This window comes from Triturus cristatus, chromosome 6 (assembly GCF_964204655.1).
Source record: "Triturus cristatus chromosome 6, aTriCri1.1, whole genome shotgun sequence".
Lineage (NCBI taxonomy): Eukaryota > Metazoa > Chordata > Amphibia > Caudata > Salamandridae > Triturus > Triturus cristatus.
The window spans coordinates 484239414-484261616 of NC_140589.1; positions in this window are offsets into that span (position 1 = coordinate 484239414).

Sequence of the window (22203 nt, forward strand, 5' to 3'; positions counted from 1 at the left end):
GTCCTCCAACGACTAGGGGAACATCGTTTATACGTCAAACTGGAGAAGAGCGTCTTTCACGTCACCTCGGTGGAGTTCCTGGGGCACATCATCACTCCGGCAGGCATCCAGATGGACAACAAGAAAGTCGAAGCCATATTGACTTGGCCTTCTCCGGAATCCGTAAAAGGGGTCCAGCGGTTTATAGGTTTTGCCAACTACTACCGTAGGTTCATCACAGGATTTTCGGCGCTGGTAGCTCCTATCACGCGCTTATTACGGAAAGGAGTACCGTTTGGGTGGGACCAGAACGCTGACAGCGCATTTCAAGAACTCAAGAGACGATTCACCATCGCCCCCGTACTGGTGCATCCTGACACCGAGCAACCCTTCATAGTGGAAGCCGACGCCTCACAGGACGCGATGGGGGGCGTGTTATCCCAACGAAGCACCAGCACAGGACAACTGCATCCGGTGGCTTTTTACTCTAAAAAGCTACAACCAGCCGAACGCAACTACACGGTGTCTGACCGAGAGCTCTTAGCCATCAAAACGGCGTTTGAAGAATGGCGCCATTTTTTGAAAGACGCCAAACACACGGTGACCATCTACACCGACCACAGGAACCTTCAGTTTCTCCGTTCAGCCCGTGCCCTCACAGCCCGACAGTTGAGATGGACTCTATTCTTCAATGAATACAACTTCATAATCACATTCCGACCCGGAAAAGACAACGCCAAAGCGGATGCCCTTTCACGACTAGAGGAACGGGACGGTTATGCCGAAAACACCGAGCCAAGCCCTATACTGGCTGAGAAACACTTCCAGGGAGTGGTTGCATCCTCTGACTTCCTGTCTCTCGTGAAAAGGGAGATGACACGGTCAGATCCGGTGGTCCTGGCTGCGGAACACGATGGACTGAACCGTGCCGACGGACTGCTGTTTCATGACGAACGGTTGTATTTACCTGAAACACCCAGCCAACAAAGGGCGCTACACCTGTGCCATGATCAAGTCCTCTCTGGCCATCCGGGGTACCACAAGACACTGGACCTCGTACAAAGACAGTTTTGGTGGCCGTCGCTGGTAACCGACACCCGCACACATGTGGCGAATTGTACCGTTTGCCTTCTAGGGAAGAACAGGTCCGACCTTTCTGTGGGTCTACTACGGCCCATTCCAGTGCCGCCCTTTCCCTGGCACACCATCTCCATGGACTTCGTGGTTGATCTCCCCATCACCAAGACCGGGCATACCACGGTCCTCACCGTCGTTGACCACCTATCCAAAATGGCGCACTTTATACCCTTGTTAAAGGTGCCCACCGCATCGGAGCTGGCGTTGGTCTTCGTTCACGAGGTGGTCCGCCTCCATGGCATCCCTTCGGTGGTCATAATGGACCGGGGGTCTCAATTCGTGTCCCGGTTCTGGAAGGAGGTGTGCACCATTCTCGGGATGGACGTACGCTTATCCTCCGCCTATCATCCTCAGACCGACGGTCAGGCGGAGAGAACGAATCACACCATGGAACAGTACCTCCGTTGTTTGCTTCTGATGGTGGAGAAGGAATGGTCAGCGGTGTTATGGATGGCGGAATTTGCGTACAACAACAGCAAACATTCAGCAATAGGTGTGTCTCCTTTCTTTTGTCTTCACGGCCGTCACCCCCGCACCACTGCTTGGGAGGTGCCTCGAGACAGCCAGTTACCATCGGTGCGTGCTTATCATGAGACCCTGCGCGACCTCTGGCAGCAGGCGCGGTTTGAGTTGGCAAAAGCTAAAGACACCTACAAGGCGCATGCCGACGCACACAGACAGAAGGAGCCCGACTACCGTTTGGGCGACAAGGTGTGGTTGTCCATTCGGCACCTTAACGTACATGGTCCCAAGAAACTGTTGCCTCGTTTTGTGGGTCCCTTTGCCATCGAGAAGGTGATCAACCCTGTGGCCATGAAGCTCTCGCTGCCTCCACACATGCGGATCCACCCTGTTTTCCATGTCTCCCTGCTGCGGGCGGTCCGCTCTGGTGCACCGATTCCCTCTCCTCCGTCTCCGGTGGTGGTGGAGGGCCATGTTGAGTATGAGGTCAGGGCCATCTTGGGGTCTCGTCGTGTCCGAGGTAAACTCTTCTACTTGGTGGACTGGAGGGGTTACGGTCCGGATGAACGATCCTGGGAACCATTGTCCCATGTCCGTCATGCTCCCCTTCTGGTCCGTGCTTTCCATCTGAGTCACCCCCTGAGCCCTCGCCCTGCTTGCCCTTTCTGAGGTCCGGGGTTCGGTGGGGGGGGGGCCTGTTTTTGGGGGGGGGTTCTGTCGGGGTCACAGCGGTTGCCGTTCCCCCGACATCCTGTAAACACACACAAGACTGCCGGGAGACTCACTTCCGGTTGGAAGACGAGCCCCGGTCTAGTTCTTGCAGACCACTGAAGCACTTCCGGGGGAAACGCTTTTAGCCCGCGCTTCCCGCCGGCTCTGTGCTTCAGATTTCGCCAGAGGCTCACGTCGAGTGGGAGTATTCCTGTTACCTACCGTTGTGTGAGCACCAGTCTTCAGTTGCTGAACGCGTAGGAGCGTTACCTTGTGTTCCGGGTTACCACGCTGTAGCGGTAACACCTGCGGTTTCCTGTACACCGCGCTGGAGCGCATATCTTGTTATAGCTTTTTGAGTTTTAGTTCACCGCGCTGAATAGCGGATATTGTTTGTCTTCGCTACCGCGCTGGAGCGCGTATATCGTTTCATCTTCGCTACCGCACTGGAGCGCCAATCACTTTGTTTCGTCTCACCGCGCTGGAGCGTTGACCTTATGTATTTTGGTTTCCGCACTGGAAACACCAACAGGCTTGTTTTCTTTTTGCTTCAACAGCGCAGAAGCGCTACCTCTTAAGTTATAGGGAGTCAGAACCTTGCGCAATCCTTCTTCTATAGTGACTAGCGCAGGAGCGAGTCATCCATCAGTTCCTCGAACCTTCACAAGGGGGTCCATGCTGGGGAACGCCCCTGGAGTATTCAAATCCGTCTGGAGCAAGTTGAAGGCCTGGAGCAGCAGACACACCGGTGAGTCCTGGCAGGATAACGCTTGTGTGTGTTTTAGGGAAGGCTTGATAAGGGGCGGAAACAGGGGATCTTACTTAATTTCGTTCTTGTTCTGTTTTCCAGTTGCCCCGGGGATATCCTGCGCAGCACCTTCCACGCATTCCCACCTCATTCCCGTTTTCTGGCTCCTTTCCTTGCGCCCATCTCATCCCTGTTGGGTCCTGATCCCGGGAGAGGTCAGGTGGGGGCAGGGACGGGTGTTCCTGTCGTCTCTGCGGAATCACTTCGCAAGTAAAGTAAGTCTTGTGGGGTACCCGACACATATGACACACTACTATACTGGTAAAGCCTGACAACAGAGCATACTGTAACACAAATATACACATTGCTCTTTACTGTTTGTCACATGTGATCTAGGATCTGCACTCTGCCTGTGGCTGATGATACCCCTTCGAGCCACCAATACCCAGGCCGAAAGGCAGCACAATAATACGCACACACACACACACACACACACACCAGGGGCATCATGTAACACACATTTGTTTTTTGATGTAACTTTTCAGATCCATGGCCATCACACGTGGAAGGCTATGGTACAGACCATGAATATTGATCAAGATGATCATTGCATGTTGTGTGTAGTAGAAGATATATGTACAAAGCAAAAACCTTTTCAAAAAAGATCTCTAAGCAGAAGAGGTGTCTCTCATCAAACGCTGCAGAGAGAATGACTAAAATGGGTGAGGTCCTCCAAATGTTACAATGGGAAATGTTATGAACCAATCAAATTATATTTTTTTAAGGTCAGAGGCAATCGCTCACCGAGCGCGCAAGGAGGATGCACCTGACGCGATTTTGAGAAATTATATTTACCGTAATATAAGTTTATTGCAGTTAGAAATATATAAATGTTTAAAATATTTTAGATTATCGCTTGCTCTCATATACACTTTAAACTTATTCAGATATAGTTTTGAGACATAAAAAAAATGAGGGAATGGCATACCCCGCACAACACCATAGGTCTATGATGTAACAGAGGGCCTGGCAGTGTGCACTCATCGCATATGCAACACGCAGCAGGCGCGACCCCATACGTACATGACGTAATGTGTGGCTTGGTACTGCGTACCCATCGCATACCAAAGTAGCAGCTGGCGCGACCTCATACGTATATGATGTTACGCGGAACGCGGTGCCATGAACTCATCGGATACGAAATGCGCATCATTTACGCGTTTATCAATATGGCGAATAGGATTCGCATGCTGATGGGACTCCAGTTTTCTCCCCCCCCCAAAAAAAGATATACATATTTTTTTTTGAAGATATTAAACATTACATAATTTTTAAAGTTAAAAAAAAGGCTAATAGAGTTCCAAAATATTTAAAAAAAAAATAGAAAAAACATAGGTTTTATAAATATTAAAATATGAAATTAACAGTTAAAAAACATCTGAAATTCACTGAAAAAACCATAGGTTCTACAGACGTTATAGTTAGGCATTAGCATTTAAATAACCTTTGAAATTAACTAAAAAACCATAGGTTTCAGGGACGTTATAGTTAGTTGGACATTTGACTCACATAAAACCATAGAAATTCCCCTTTTATAGTTAGTTGAGCTAACTATAACTTGCGCGCCCGCAATGCACTGCTGATGACGTCACATATTACATATCTCATGACATGGTCAGTGACATCCCTCCCAGTCTGATGTGAAAAATAAAAAATACATCTAAGATGGATAGAACCACTTTTGGCCATGGTATATTTAGATATAACCAAGTGGAGATTGAGGCACTACTCCAAAGTACCTAAACCCTGTAAACCCAAATTGTATTTCAGAAAATCACCCCTTATGATTGACCCGCACTGTCAAGTGTTTGAGTACAATTCAGCCCATAGGTTTGCTAGTGATATCTATTAAAGAGATTGGGTACTAACATCGTGGTTCAGAATTGTTATGTTTCTTTAAAAATGTGATTATGTTTGGGCCAAGCCATGATTTGCGGGGGGTGCCCTCTATGGACACACTCTTTAGAATATTTGCCAGGAGTGGGGCCTACAAGTCAAAGTCATCTAAGAAGAGGTCAGCTGGTATGCCATCAAGGCCCTGCTTCTCTGGGTGTGATTCAGAGCCTCCACATATTGTTGGAGTAAACGTCGTTCATACTGATTTATGGTTCCATCATAACAAATATATAGCTTTGGAAAGTTCTCAGCCCAATTTCTAGGGGGAATGACAACATCTATATGCATGTTGTGATCACCTTTGAGAAAATGGCAATTAACAGTCTTCCAGAGCAGGTAGGTATCATTATTTAAACTAGCTACATATAATTTTTCCCAAGCTTCAGCTCTGAGATTGCTTTTCCTTTCTGCAATATACTGTTTATACTTTTGTCTGCACAATCTCACCAGCCGCAGGCCTCGAGGAGCTTGTGTTAGAGCATGCATATGATTGCTAAGTGACTGAGAGCAGTTTCCATCACATCATCTGTGAAGCCTACTTCCTCCATCCTTCCTACTCTGAGTCGTGAGGAGATTGGTGGTCTTAGGTTGAGCTCATTGTCTAAACAAGGTAGTACTTGACCCTCATTTATGTTAACAGTTCCTCAAAAATCTGGCAAGAATCTATTGTGGCCCATCTACATAGGATCCCCTAATTTGGATGTATGTTGATGGAATATTAGGAGCAGCCATCTGATATTTATTAGCCTTGCATGTATCAAAATACAAATATAGATGGTAATGGCCACTTAAGGAATTTTGGAAGATTGCAAAAGCAATGGTCTGGGAAAGTGTGATAAAATCAATAAGGCCATCTTTACCTCTTCTCAGAAAGGAACTATTTTCTGTATTAGAGTGGCTACTGAGCTCTAGCGTTAAATACACGGACATCTTACTCAGGAGTGTGCTCAAAGTGAAAGGGGTCCTCTTTATCCCACCTTATCTGCCCACAGACCACTGAATCTGACTCTGGACACAATCTACAATTGAAGTCGCCACCACACTCTGAGCTAAGTTCATCTAAGAGGTGGCTAAGTGTTTGTTCAAGTGAGATTGCAATATTGACTTGGTTCATTATAAAATTGCTGTAATGGAAATTTACAATAACAAGGACCAACTAACCAAATCAGTAGGATTTGATAATGGGAGGAATCCAAATACTTTTTAATAATCGTTCTTTTTTTAGGATAAAAAAACCAAGAATATATAATATAGTAAATATTTACTATCTAATTAAAAATGTTTGATAATTAAATGATAGATATGTAAATATTTATATATATATATATACACACACACATATATATATTCACTTAAAAAACCATAGGTTTCACACCTGTTATAGTTAGGTGGACATTTCACTCGTAATAAACCAATGAAATTCCCCCGTTATAGTTAGTTCAGATAACTATAACTCGCGCGCCCGCAATCCACTGCTCATGACGTCACATATTACATCACTCATGACATGGTCAGTGGCATCACTCATGACATCACTGATGACATCATCCTTTTGATAGAGTGGCGGTCGCGCGAGTTATAGTTATCTGAACTAACTATAATGGGGGAATTTTATTGGTTTTTTACGAGTGAAATGTCCACCTAACTATAACTTGTGTGAAACCTATGGTTTTTTAAGTGAATTTGCAAGGTTTTTTAAATGCTAATTCATAACTATAACGTGTGTGAAACCTATGGTTTTTTCAGTGAATTTGTACGGTTTTTTAAATGCTAAGTTAAGTATTTATTATTATATTTTTTATATATTTATTTTACAATAAACTACGTCTTAAAATGTTATTATTTTTTTTAATGGTTTTTTTACCACCGTGCGCACACACCGAATTTTTTTTTTAAAAAATGAAAATGTTTTTTTCTGCCCTCGGGGTCCTTGACAAAGGCTAGGGGGTCAGGAACTCTCTACCCTGCCCCCTTTTCACGTTCGCCACCTTCCTTTTTCACTCTCGCACTCAAAACAAACAAAATGCTGGCCGACACTTCCTGATTTCGACCGATTCGAACGTTGACTGACATGTAACCACCAATCAGAATTACGCTCGCGCACGTTAGGGTGCGCGCACCGTGCGCGCACGGTGCGTGCACGGTGCACAGCTATAGATATTTATGTACTTTAACTGCAATTTTCTCAGGAACTACTGAACAGATTGACTCCATATATGCAAAAGGCACATCCCTGACCTGAGGACTACCTCTTTGCCAAATTTCAAGTAATTCTGTTCATCCGTTCGGGCTGTACCTTCGACTAAAGGTCCTAAGGGAAAATGCATGGGGCAAACGCGTTTTGGGACCCCCCTTTTTTCTCGGCCCCCGCTTGACGAATCCCCCCGAGACTTTCAGGGTAGGAGCTGAGTGGAGCGCCCCATTAGTTTTGAAAATTTCGCGAGGATTCGTCAACCGGCGCCAAAGTTATTCAAATTTGAATTTTGAGATTTCCTATGGAAACACGGTCCTAACTATAACTATCTACTGGCGACCGCCAGTAGATAATATATTACCTGTAATATATATTCAGATATAGTTGGAACTGTTTTAAATAATGTACTTTTATTTAACAATATTTTCTATGGGACTTTATTTTAAGTCCCTACTCCCAATATGTTCTATGGGAGGGTGTTGCAATACCAGTGTGTGGCCATGTGAAGTGCTGGATTGTGAATACCAAAATGTAGCAAACTTACTTAAGAGAGTATATTTACTCAAAAGTGTAGTTTGTAAATTAGGCCCTCATAGTTTAAGTGATTCCTAAAAAACAAAAAACAGTATTAGGCCCAGCACTACATATGGCCACAGCAATGATAACCTTCCATCAATATTAATGGAGGTAGGAACTTAATATTACACTCATAGGAAATTCTGCTTAACTAAACTAAATTTCGTAAAATAGTTTAAATAATTTAATAGTCACTAATGACCAACTGATATCTCCAGTGCTTAATTTGTGAAAGAAAGAGTGCCAGTGCCTGAAGCTGTGCTCAGAAGATGGCAGTGGGTGCAATTAAATGTCAGTGCGAGGATTATCACCGCGGGTAGGGTTAAATTCACCTCATGCCTCTTTAATCCACTACCACATAGCTCCTGCACCCTTTTTCTCCCTCTTACAGGTTCCTGTTTTCTCTCTGTGTGAAATTTGCAATCTGTTTCTTCTTCCTTCTTTTGGATCTGTGTGATTTTCCCTCTCTAGCACTCTGTAAATATCTGACACAGAAAAAAAGTGCAAGTCCCTGCAAATAGGTGCTGATGCCACCCACCGGCAACCACAGCTGAAATTAAGAACTGAGGGGCATATTTATGAGAGGCTTGCACAGGCGTTGCACCACTAATTTTGACACAACAGATACACAAGCAATACTCCATATCAACAAGATTATGCTTGTGGCCAAATGTGCTCTTTCTGAACTCCTGCATTGGAAAAAACATTCACCTAAACCAGCTGTGGGACGCACATAGTAAAATGTGCACAGTAGGAGTTCCCCTTCAAAATCTAACGATAAAAAAACTCAGTGATATTTATGATTTTGTCAATTTGTGACGCATCATCGGCAAGCGGCATGCGAAGCATGAAATTCATAAAAATTCCTGTGCTTAGGCATAGGAAATGACGCAGTGGCTGTGATAGAAAAAGACAAACAGCACAAATCAATTTGGCAAGCTGAACTAGGCCATGGAGGTGGTCTTCCTGCAGCTGGGATTCGTAAGGAGAATACCACCCTGTAGGCAGCGCAGGAGAAGGGAGTATGTGTTCCAGCAGCGGATTTCCCTCATTGAACTCAGAGAGGATGAGGTCATCACATTCTACAGACTCAGGAGGAAGTCCATCATTGAATCACTTCAAATGAGTGGGACAAGTCTTCAGCCACCAACTGCCAGGTCCAATAACATCCGTCCACAGGTCAAGCTGATGACAGTTCTCCACATGCTGACATCTGGTTCCTTCAAGTACACAACAGCCAGATTGGCAGGAATATTGCAGCCATCATTCTCTGCCTTCCTACTCCCTGTCGGGGATGCCATCATCTGGCACAGCACCTCCTCCACCCCAAGACCCAACAACAGCAGCTGGAGATTAAGCAAGGCTTCCACGCCAAAGTAGGATTTCTCCATTGATTGCACACATGAGCAATTTGGTTCCCCTTGCAGAAACATCATGCCTTTACAGGAGTCAGAAGCACACCTACTCAATCAAATTCCAGGCCATTTTGGATCATCTGAGGATATACAATGCAAGTACCCCGGCACTCAAAAGTAATACCCTCTTTCCTTTATATCTAACCTTTATAAGCAAACTACATTCAATGTTGTCAATATATCACTGGTGACAAACACAGATGGTTTCATACAAAAGATGTTCTTTTTAATTTAAACAAACATTAAAGCATCATAATTTTAAGACAAGACCATAAAGACCCCTTGTTCCTCGAAAGGCATGACGATGGGGAAGCTATTTAAAAAGGATGTATAAATAATTTGTTTTCAATTCCCAGCGGGCTATGAGAGGGCCTCTCATCGGATACAAATTCCAAAGCCCACGCCGCAGGATTCCGGCACCGACTACGTGGGGCCTATCATAGCCTGCTGAGAATTGAATTATGGCTGTTTCCGACAAGAGAAACTAAAGGTTACATACATCTCGGTATACTGAATTACGGAATGACAAGATTCTAACAGGGGCAGACATATTTTGGAACTTGTCCCTTGGGCTTTGGAAAACAAAATATTTATATAATAACTTGAGACATAAACATATTCAGGATCTATGATAAACATTTTCGGAACTACTTGTTAGGTAGATTTCCAGAACTCTAACTCGTGGGATAGGCGGACATCCCCTTTTTCTAAGTAAGAAACTACCGGTCGTACCGTGGCTGTGTCCGGTATTTTAACTTCAGGAAACAGAACTTGTTTGTCACAGAAAATATTCTTTTTTGAAAGCCTTGAGGAAGTCACTGGATGTGACGAAACACGTGTCGGCTGTTGCGCTTTTGGACCAAGACTGTAGAGCTTCAAACATCCTTTATAAATAGCTTCTCCATTGTCATGCCTTTCGAGGAACAAAGGGCCTTTATGGCCTTGTCTTAAAATTGTGATGCTTTAATGTTTGTTTAAATTAAAAAGAACATATTTTGAATCCATCTTTGTTTGTCACCAGTGATATATTGACAAAATTGAATGTAGTTTGCTTATAAAGGTGAGACATAAAGGAAAAAGGGTATTACTTTTGAGTGCCGGGGTACTTGCATTGTATATTGTATTACATAGTGACTGTTTTGCAGGATCTGTGTGTCTATGCACCTAAGGTAGTAGGGTGCATTTGTTACCCCGAGTGGCACCACAATCAATTGCTTTCTTGCAACTTGTGACCAGGGAAATTAAGAATATCATTTTGACTGCCCAGTCTGATTATACATTGTTTTCTGAGGTGCGATCAGCTAGATACTACTACCACTCTTTTGTATTGGACCATTTGAGGATGTTCACCAAGTGCGCTGGTTGCATACATCTTCAGGCACAGCATCATCAGCAAGCGCTTCCAGAATGACCGATATGGGAATCGCCTACTTGTTGGTAAGAAAATCTGAAGTTTATAAAAACCAATTAAAATTTAGAAATGTATAACATAATCGCCATCTCTGTGTCTGTCAATGGATTTAGGGCATATGTATGAGAGGTGTGCTATGTAATGTGCTGGCAAAGACACTTGTGCACTCAAGGCCGTTTATTTGACCCAATATATCTGATGTATGGACAACACAGCATGGCACATGTGCAACACATTTCTATTATGATAATTGTTGACCCACCCAATGTCACCTTGTGTAGCCCTGATTAATTTTGGGTGACACAATGCATTGCACATCACTCTGTACCCTCGAGTGGTTCCATTAGTGTTTCATTGATGTACACATTCACACCTCATGGATTTAGATGCATTCCCAGACTCAGCAAACCAGGTGAACCTGGGAATGAGCTAGAATGTAAAACTATCCCATGAGTGGCATTACAAGGATTTGGACCTCTCATACTCCTCGTCACTTCATCTTTCAATGTGTGCTGCATTCTGCAGCCCACATAGATGGAAGAATATGTCTCATAGGATATTTTGTTTATCAGGAAGATGCACCTTCATGAATAAATGCATTCCTGCATGAGATATAGGCACCCTTGCTCCATGGTGCAAGGGTACCTGTGTTGACCCAAAAAAGCTTTAAAAATCCCCAATACAGGATGAAAGCCAGAAATGATTTGTATACTATTAGATATAGCAAATTCCTTTCAATTTTCGTGTAGTTCCTATAAATCTATATAGGATCTGCACATTTACACAACATAAACTTCGGGATTGGTGTCCATACTGATTCCAGACACCCCCACTGAGTATGTTCGCCTGTGTACCAGCTAGCTCACAGTGCCACTGTCAACTCCTTTACCAAGGAGAGAATAGTTCCTGGCAACTATCAAACATGACAACCCTGTCGCATCAGGGAGCGTGGAAACAGTACAGTACTTTTTTCTCAGTCACTCAAGCGCACTTTGCCTCAGATAGATACATAGAATAAACAGTGGAGACATTTCCTATAAGTATTTATTAAACCAGCGTCATTCTAGTGTAAAATAGGTGTGCTGAAACAACCATAAGACAGAAACAGATATAAATGATTATAAGCACCAATGGAGTAAATGGATTCTAGATTTCTACCATAGTGCTAAAACAATGAACATATGCAAGCATATAAATACATGACAGTTAAAATGTGTGCGCCTACGATGAAACCCTAACTAAATGTACCTAAGTGTACCTAGCATGTATGTAGGTGTAGAGCCAAGAATCCCCCTAGGGTGAAGCCAGCCCCATTACCTGATGTGAGAGAATGAGGGACCCCGTCTTGGTCTCGAGATGGACACCCCGCAATGGATGTCAGACCACTGCGTGCTGGAGTGTCTGTGTGCAGGATCCTCAGTGTCTCGTGTCAGTGTGTCAGCATGGAAGTCCTTCTCCTCTGCCTGCCCCAGTAAAGATATGGTGTATATGTACCCGAAAGGTACCCTCAGTGGTTCTACCTGGCTGTGTCATGTTGGCTGAGGATGATGGAAGGTATGACCCTTATACATATTTATTATGCAGAAGATGGTAATCATGCTGTGATTCTGAGAATCCTAATGCATAATAAATTAGGCTAGTTTTCTGGGAAAACCACACAACATTCATGCATTACCGAGCTAGGTAAAAAAAGGTCATTACCAAAAACCGTTATTTAGTACAATGGCAGGGAAATGTAGGTGAAAGGTTCATTGACTACCCAGGCCTATATTGGGGTACATAAAAAAACATAACATAATTTTGCTTTCACACATGTCTGGGCAGTAGGCTGTCTATCTGTGCTGCACTGTATGGCCATGCTCATTATATGCCACTCTGTTTACTGGTACAGGACTTTAGGGGAGCAATACATGCAGCACACACACTCAGGCACTGCACGCGTTTTGGTTCTACACTCCCTTAGGACTGTGCTACAGTGTCTGAAGGTGCAGACACACTACCAGCACCCATACATTCACAATGTGCACATTGTTCCACATTTTAACCTATATGTTGTGCATGTCTTGAACTAGCACATGAATTCTTCACATGGTGTTATTGTGCATACGTATATTGATCAACATAATGTTGGGAAGGATGAGCGTAACACACAGCAACTGACCTTTTGAAGAGGTGAATTGTCAGTAAGCCTAACTGCATTGAAACAGGGTCACACGGCCATGTTTACCTGTACTGTTCTCTAAACTTTATGCTACACACCCCACGTTAGCTCTGTATTACTCCAGGTACAGGCAGTGGTAACATCTACTCTGTGGGCAGGTCTTTGTGTGGCCCTCCTGGTTAAAAAAAGACTGCAATCCTTGACAGACGCCTATGTAATGGCACACACTCCAATGTCATATCCTCTTTGGGATGATATACGTTTTGTGATCCCCTCAACTATGCACTTCAACACTCAGGGCAGCAGTTAACTACTCTTACCATGCAGAGGTAAGTGTGTATCCCCAAAACTCTATTAAACCATGAGATAGTGTATGTGAAGAGCACATTGCATAGAGGACCTTGCCTAGCTTTATGCATAAGACATGGCTGGCTGACAAACAGATATACAACATTGGATTCATACCAGATGGATTCAGAATAGGCCTGGGCTAAAATTCCGTTCCGCTCGCGGAAATTGCGATAATTTGACATTTTCGCGTTCCGCGGAGAGCGCGAAAATGTCAAAATTTCCGCAATCCGCATTTTACTGGAAATTTTTTGCTTGCTCGCGCTGTAAAATAATACATTCTCGAGCACGCGCGATCGCCTTACCTGAATCCCCGCGTTCGCCGACAAGTTTTCCCGATCTGGTCGCGTTCTCCACGAGTTGTTGGATTGTTGGTAGCCATTTGTGCTGTCTCGCGACAGTTTACGCCCGCAGTAACGTCATTCATCGCGCGATCACGTCTTTCTTCTCGCAATCATGCACCGCGAGACAAGTGAAAACAAGATGGCCGCGTTCGAAGGGCAACCGCATGGGTAAATTGGCGAGCTGCGACCGCGCAGAAAATACCGCGAACGGGCGGGAAAAAAACTTCTGCATCTTCGCGATATTTCCGCGTGTTTGCGGAGATTTTTAACATTTTCGCGATAATTTGCGAAAGTGAATTTCACAAATTCCGCCCACCCCTTATTCAGAACACTTAGTAAACCTGCATGCTGGATGGCACATACGCTATAGTATGGGTAAGCAAGAGTGTCTCTGTGATTCCCTTAGTGTGTGCTGAATCCGTGACACATCACATAAAAGGATTCCTGACACATTGCATGTATGAAGAAATTGGGCAGAATAGTGAATAGAAAAGAGTGGCCTATAGGCCCCAGGAGCAATCTTCACATGAACATTTGACTGTGTGGGGACATACAGGTGTGTGCCTTGGAGACGGTTGTGACAACCAATATGTCATTATTCAGATCATGGATCCTGCCTTGCTGTGCTACCATGTTCTGTGCTGTTAGCCTAGCTGGGTACTGTGGAATGCACATGCAATTGTTGGACTCAGACTGACTCCACGGGCAGTCTGCTGACCCACCTGTCATGAAGTTACATAGACTTGCAGGGCTTATGACCACCCAGATTCACCACCAGGACACTGCCCTCTGTCACACAGACATGCAAAGTGATGCTACCTAAGTCCTGTAGCAATGGATGTGTGCCCAAGGTGTGTAAGCCAGCAATATCCAGTCCTCCACAGTACACGCTACACATTGATCCATTTGCGTGAGAAAGAACCCGCACATTGATGCCAGTCGTGGAAAGCACTGCAGAAGTGATAATGCGATGTGCGTTCTTCAGCCAATGGCCATTTGATAAATAATGAATCATAAACAATTACGCCAATATAAAAAACGGTGGGATATGCCCACGTCATGACGCAATGGGTTTTGCAGGCTGCATACTAGTAAGTGTGAAGTTACTTTCACTTTCTCTTACTCTCTATTAGTCTGTGCTGGGTGTTGGATGTCTATTTGAGAGCACCTGCGATTAAATGTTGGTCTTGTCAGTTTCTGGTCTGTCCCTGTGTTGTGTGTTTGTGAAACCCTTTTGTCCTTTAATATTGTATTGTTGATATATTTGTCTCTTTATTGTTGGGAGTTTGTCTTTTCAGGGTGTACATTTATAGGGGTACTTATTGTCATTAGGCCTGGGCAAAAATTTCGTTCCGTTCGCGGAAATTGCGATAATTTGACATTTTTGCGTTCCGCGGAGAGCGCGAAAATGTCAAAAATTCCGGTTTCCGCAGCTTGGCGATAATTTGTTTCTTGCTCGCGCTGTAAAATGATACATTCTCGCGCGCGCGCGATCGCCTTACCTGAATCCCTGCGTTCGCCGACAAGTTTTCTTGATCCGGTCGCGTTCTCCATGAGATGTTGTATTGTTTTTAGCCATTTGCGCTGTCTCGCGACAGTTCGCGCCCGCAGTGACGTCATGCGTCGCGCGATCACGTCTTTCTTCTCGCGATCATGCACCGCGAGAACAACTCAAAACAAGATGGCCGCGCCCGCAAGCAACCACATGGGTAAGTTGGCGACCCGCAACCATGCAGAAAATCTCGCGAACATGCCGGAAAAAACCTTCCGCATCTTCGCGATATTTCTGCTTGTTTGCGATAATTTTAAACATTCTCGCGATAATTTGCGAAGGTTAATTCCGCAAATTCCGCCCACCCCTAATTGTCATTAGGGGTGTTATTTTGGGTTGTACTGTGTCTGAGAGGGATAGGGAGATGTCAGACCAGGGGAAGAATTTTTCAAAGCGAGAGTTGGGTGGCCTACTTTGTTTCATATGTCATCACCTGCACAGAATGCTGACCTCTGGGGACAGGGTCAGCCAGGGGTAACCACCCAAAGACAAAAAAGAGAGGTGGGAGCATTTGCACTGGAATCTCAATCAGACCTTTGGGCTAGATCGGACCATCTGCCAAATTAAACATTGATGGGCTGACTTGGTGGCAGAGGAGGCTGATCTCATTGACCACCTGGAACTGGAGATCAGAAGAACAGTAGATATTTATGTATGTTTCATCTGTATATAGGAATGTATCTATAGCAGCAATACAAATCTTTAACATGCAATGGAGATCATTTGTTTAGTTGTATCTTCACATTTCACATTGCAATGTGAAATGTTGTCATCACATAACTTGCCGTGAGGAAATCAAGCTACCTAAGGGACCTTTGTGTGCCCCAGAGTCGCAATGGCTGCATTGCCAAAGCCTGGCAGAATGGGCTGTTCTGTGGGTTGTAGGCAGTAGTTTCCTATGAAAATGCTTGGATGTATGAGTATTCCCTTATGTAACACATGTGAATGACCAGGGGATGCTCCAGAATTGCCAGAGCACCACTGTTGATGGCTAAGCAGGAGATAGATGTCCAAATTCAATTTCTAAAAAATCTTCCATGTGTGCTGCATTGTTCTCCATATGTAGACAGATTAATATGCCTTCTTAAAATGTACATGTGCACAACAGTGGGTTTTGCAGGGTCACACTGAAACCTAATATCTGCTGACAAGGCTTTCATCCTTGCACAAAGTTGGAAGGTAACAAGAATTTCCCTAGTCAGCTCTATGTGTACCACTGCCATTAAAGCCTTATATGGCTTTTATGATGTCACGGTGCATACCTGTCCTTTACCATCAAAGCACTACTTAGTTCTGCCAAGAATCAATGGTGTCACCCATGTATCATGGTACAATGTAGTCATACATGATGCTGGACAGCATTACTGAACACATCACATGCCTGAGGTTTGCTTCAAGAACCTAATGATAGATACCTCAGACCTTCATCCCTTAGCCAGCTCAAGCCTGTAAGCTGAAAAGCTGCATCACATATTCATGTACTATTAAGTTATGTGTGTCAGCGCTGTTGGCAATATCTGAAATTCTGGGATGCAATAGTGTGTAAGATATGAATTTAGCCATTTGTAACAACACTTTTAACAATGCTACCAGCAAGTTTCATAAGTACATGTATGCAGGATTTTGACTTTTGTGTGGGATCTATGTGAATTGTAAGAATATGATGTGTTTGTAGGAGGTAATACTCACCAACTACAAGTTTGCAGACAGTGTGTCAACACGACAGAACCTGCCACACAGATTTCTTGATAATGAACAAGGAGGAATTTCATTGAGAATTTAGGGTGCATGTAAGCAGGCCAACATGATCAAAGCCTCTTTGCATTTGTGTTTATGTTAGCAGATCTATAGCCATGGTGCTTTTGGCACGGTAACCATCATCTTCTGCATAATTTGCATGTGTTCAACACAAACACATTAGGTTGTACAACAAATCGCACAAACCAAATGATTAATATTTCTACATATGTAGCAGCAAAGTCAAGTGTCTGTTGAGGAGCTTCTCTGGGCAAATTTATGCTGCGTATGTCTAAAATTGAGTATGACACAGGTTCCGAAGATGTGCAACATTATTACACAGACACTGTTACCAAGTATGAATAGACAAGTATCATAAAATCAGAGCCAAAACACACTGTTTGTTAAAATATCACATATATTCGTGCAGCATCATGCTCATACATGCTGCATAGTTTTAAGCTCTCCTGCAACACCATTTCATTGTGACCATAAGCATCGCCAAATATACTTGCTATGCTACACTTAAGTTGTTTGCTAACAGATACCTTCCCCTGTAGCACCATGTCAAATCAAAAGTGAAATGGCAAAAACATGTATGACAGTTTAAGTAGGGTAGCCATCTTACAATTTTGAATAAGATAGATGCTCCATATGTTGTTGTGATGGGCCACAATATTCATAGTTAATGGATGTGACCCATGACAGTAACAAAAAAAGGTAAATGGTCATGGCTACATGTGTGTCTTTGCATGTGTTTGTGTATTAACATACGCACTTCTAGATCTTCCCCTTCTTACTGTACCCCGAGGTACGGCTGTCATAATCCAGCATCAGGGGTACTTGAGCCTCACTCAAAGTAGGCCATGTCATCACTATGTGGAATAGTGTGACATAGAAACATTTACACTGATGCCCTGGAGGCTGTAGGGATGTAGGCATGCTACTATAGGTAACCATGGAATTGTCTAGATCATTCCCTAAATTATCTGACTCATAAGCAATGTGGATGTGGAGGCACTCATGGCAATGTTGTGGTCATAGTATTTTCCAGGTCTTAACTGGATACCAGCCTTTTGGTCTTCGTACAGTGTATATTTTTCAAGACTCATTGTGCAAATACTGTGAAGACTATGGAGTGCCAGTACGCCTCATTTCATGGATTCAGTGTAATTGGTATGCACTAGCCAGATGGGCAAATGCACTATCTGCACATACATTGGCCTTTAAATGCCAACCATGCCCTGTAAATCCCTTATATCCTATTTCTGGAAGGCATTTATATACTTCAAGGTAAACTGTAATTTTGCTGCACTGTATAGACATTGACATGTAGGAATACACATACTGGTGGGCTAAGCGAGAGTGGGTGGCACTGTTTTCAACCTGCATCATGGTGCATGGGACCCTGCATTATATGCCACAAAGTTCTATGTCACATTTCAGTGAATTTACCTGGGGGCAAATTGTTGAAATTTAGCCCAGACATATATTGCATGAGATAAATGACAACTCTCTATCTATGTATTGGCTACCTGACACTGAGTAAGTTAAGTCAGCAATGTGTGACGCCTTGTGTGACTCTAGTTGGGGTAAGCAACGCAGAGGCACACTACCTGTTTGGTATGTCTTTAATCACTTGTATGTATGTTAATGAGCACTTTTCAGCCCACTTGCATGATGCAATCCCAAAACCCAATGTCTCGATTTCTGGACCATGTGTCTTATTTGGAATCAGCACATCATGAGTGTGAATCATTGCTGTGTATGATATTGTTTTAATCTCATTGTGACTACATCTCCATATTGTGCACCTACACAGACGGCACCTGACTGAGTTTTCCTTGCTGAAGTAGGGGATGTCTTTGTAGTGACGGTATGTTGTCCATATTTCCATCTCAATTCTGAAGTTGACAGGGACAGGCATATATGATTCTGTTACAATGTGAGCCTAATTTCACACATATCATGTACAAGTACAGCTTAAGCTAAGAGTTGATTTTCATTACCTATCTAGATAACATGACAGCTGAAGATGCCAAGACTTATGACTTGCGACAAGAGCATTACTGACACATCCGCCGTGTCTCTAAGTCTTTGAGAGAGATGGCAGAGCTGTACGAGCAAAATAAGTCATTGGGTTTCTGGAATAACCATGGCAAAAAAGAGACAGGAGCCAATACAGCTACCAGAAAAACAAGAACGGGTGTTCTGAGCCAGCGGCAGCCACCCCAACCCCAGGCCCCAGAGGCTATCCCGGCTACACCTGCAGCCACACTGTCCTAAAGCACATGGGCCAGGAGGCCCCGAAGACACAGGGACGCTGTCTTCCACTACTACATTGTGAGGGAGTTGTGAAAAATTACAAAAAGGCTGGATGGCTTCCGGCAGGAGCAGGCGAGCCTGTGGAAACATGTCCACAACATGAAGGAGGCCCTAGTGCAGGTTGCCCAACTTAATTGAACTCTCCCTTTGGATATTACCCTTCCATTTTTTTTTAATTAGTTGTTTGCAATTATAGTTGTTAGACATGGAGTACGTTGGAGATTGGAATAGGTTTTGTGTAGCTAGGTTTTAGCTTTTAGATATTTTAATATATGTGTGTTTAGAAAACAGTTTTTAGGATTTTATTTTTTTTAGTGGGTGGGGGATTGATGAGTAGTGTTTGTAAAAATAAAATAAAAAATGAAATGTGTAGTTAATATATGTTTAGGTATAGTTGCTGCTTGTATTGTGCCAATCTATGAATGTTTAGGGGGGTGGGCGGTTGAAGTTTAACATGTCACTTGTGTTCAATGTTTAAGATAGTTTAGGATAAGATAAATTCGGGTAAGGTAGTGTTAAGATTAGTTAATGTAGGGTAGGTTGGTGTAGGTAGTTTAGGATTAGTTTAGATAGTGTAAGATAGTATTAAGGTTAGTTAGTGTTGGGTAGTGGTAGTTTGTTTGAATATATGTCTTAGTTTTAAAACATTTCTACTTTCACAACTTCGGAATCATTTCATCATTATGAGGTCGATTCCGATCCGGGTCGGACAGCCCTCTGAGAGCTGTCCGTAGCCTTACCTTGCGACCGACTCGTCCAGGGAGTCGGTCCGTCCGGGCGATGAAGTACGATGCGCATAACTGACACAATTCCGTCCGACACATAGGCTGCGATTCCAGCAGAATTTCCCATATGAGCCGTACCTCCGAACTCCGATTCGAGTCACCCGGAAGCAATTCCCACAGCGTTTCCGTCCGGACAGGTATGATGCGCAAATCATACGCGCCGGACGGGTCGCTACTAGCAGCACGTCACAGGATCCGAGAGTGCTGCATTTCAGGTCCGATTCGCGCCACAACACGATTCACGGCTACAAGACGGACCAATCCTCAATGTGTGCGAGACGGAGCAACGAACAGCAAGTATGAGATGAACCAACGATGAATCCCATTGCGCAGGTCATCCCAGTACTGTACATCTATGACCGGATCAGGATTAGATGCGCACACCGCAGATGGACAGTCAGACAACCCCACAAATTAACGTCATGAACACGTGAAATGCTGCACACACATGGGGGGTGAAATTCCTTCCACCAGCAACATGAAAACCACAGGGGTAGCATGGTCCCCACTACCAGCAGTCACCACACCTAGGGGGGGGGGTCCCATCACCTCTCCCCTCCCCACTCATAGGGGGCTGTATGCCCTGCACCACTCCCCTCTCTACTCATAGGGGGCTGTATGCCCTGCACCACTACCCACAACTCATAGGGGGCTGGATGTCCTGCACCACTCCCTTCCCCACTCATATGGGGCTGTATGTCCTCCCTCAATACCCTCCCAACTCATAGGGGGCTGTATGCCCTGCACCACTCCCCTCCCCACTCATAGGGGGCTGTATGTCCTGCACCACTAACCACAACTCATAGGGGGCCGGATGTCCTGCACCACTCCCCTCCCCACTCATAGGGGGCTGTATGTCCTGCACCACTACCCTCAACACATAGGGGGCCGGATGTCCTGCACCACTCCCCTCCTCACTCATAGGGGACTGTATGCCCTGCACCACTATTCACGACTCATGGGAGGCTGGGTGCCGTGCACTGCTCCCCTCCCCACTCATAGGCGGGCGATATGTCCTGCACCACTACCCTCCCCACTCATAGGGGGCTGAAGGCCCTGTACCACTACCCACAACTCAAGGGGGGCCGGATGTCCTGCACCACTCCCCTCCCCACTCATAGGGGACTGTATGCCCTGCACCACTATTCATGACTCATAGGGGGCTGGATGTCCTGCACCACTACCCACAAATCATAGGGGGCTGTATGTCCTGCACCACTACCCACAACTCGTAGGGGCTGTATGTCCTGCACCACTACCCTCCCCACTCATAGGTTGACCAAGCAAACCATCCCCCTAACATCTTGGCAAGATCATATGTTTGTGTGTGCAAAATGGCCACGACCCAGATTCCAACAGTGAACATACAATGTGACTCACATCACATTTCTACCCAAAAGGTTGTTGTGGGGTTACAAAAACACGATTTCTAGGATCATTGTGGTAATGGGGTCTAAACCCCACATCACTACAGTCAGCAAAAGGTGAGTGTGGGGTCCAAGAAACCAGCATTGTCGGATCATTGTGGTAATTACAAACATAGATATGAGAGGCAAAGAATTCTGTGTATCACAAGAACTTCCTCTGCCATGTGCAGACAAGCATTGGCCATGACCCCTGACAATGCCAACACTGTACAATTAGACTATGTGAAAAGTGAGCATCAGGATGCATACATCCATATCTCTACAAACATACACACAAACTGCAGAATCCTGTGGAGACTGTCGATGTTGGGTGACAAAGTCAAATACCATGGCAGCAATGGGACATAACAAACATGATCAATGTGCAGGATGATGACCTACAAGATGCATGGACACTAGGGACAATCCCACAAACAACAACCCCCAATGGAACGCTAAAGCCACACCAATGCAGAGGCGCAGATGCACAAACACAGACAGGCAGCCACACACTGCATATCATATACAACACGTGTGTGTGTCACAGTGTCCCCAGGCTAGTGCACAATGCATGATGGTGGGCTGAACTACAATCACACACATGTGTTCACAGTCCCATACAAAAGTAAGTCTTTGACTGGGCACACCTTTTGGGGGCAAGCAGACATTGTCAGGCAAGCGGGATCACAAAGGATTCATGTGACACAAGGTGGGTGGAACAGCAACCAACACAGCAAGAGACAGACCCAACACAGCACTAGCGTCTAGTACCCTAATTTGTGGTGACATTAGCCTGTACGCCAATCCCACTGTTATGATAAAGCTAGGTTTTCCCCATACTGCAGAGCACAGTCAGATGTGCATCCTGGGTCATGTGTCCAGGACCACAAACTCACATCACACCTCCATAAACACAAATCACTGGCCATGGCCTGCAAACAAAGGGCAAAAAGTAG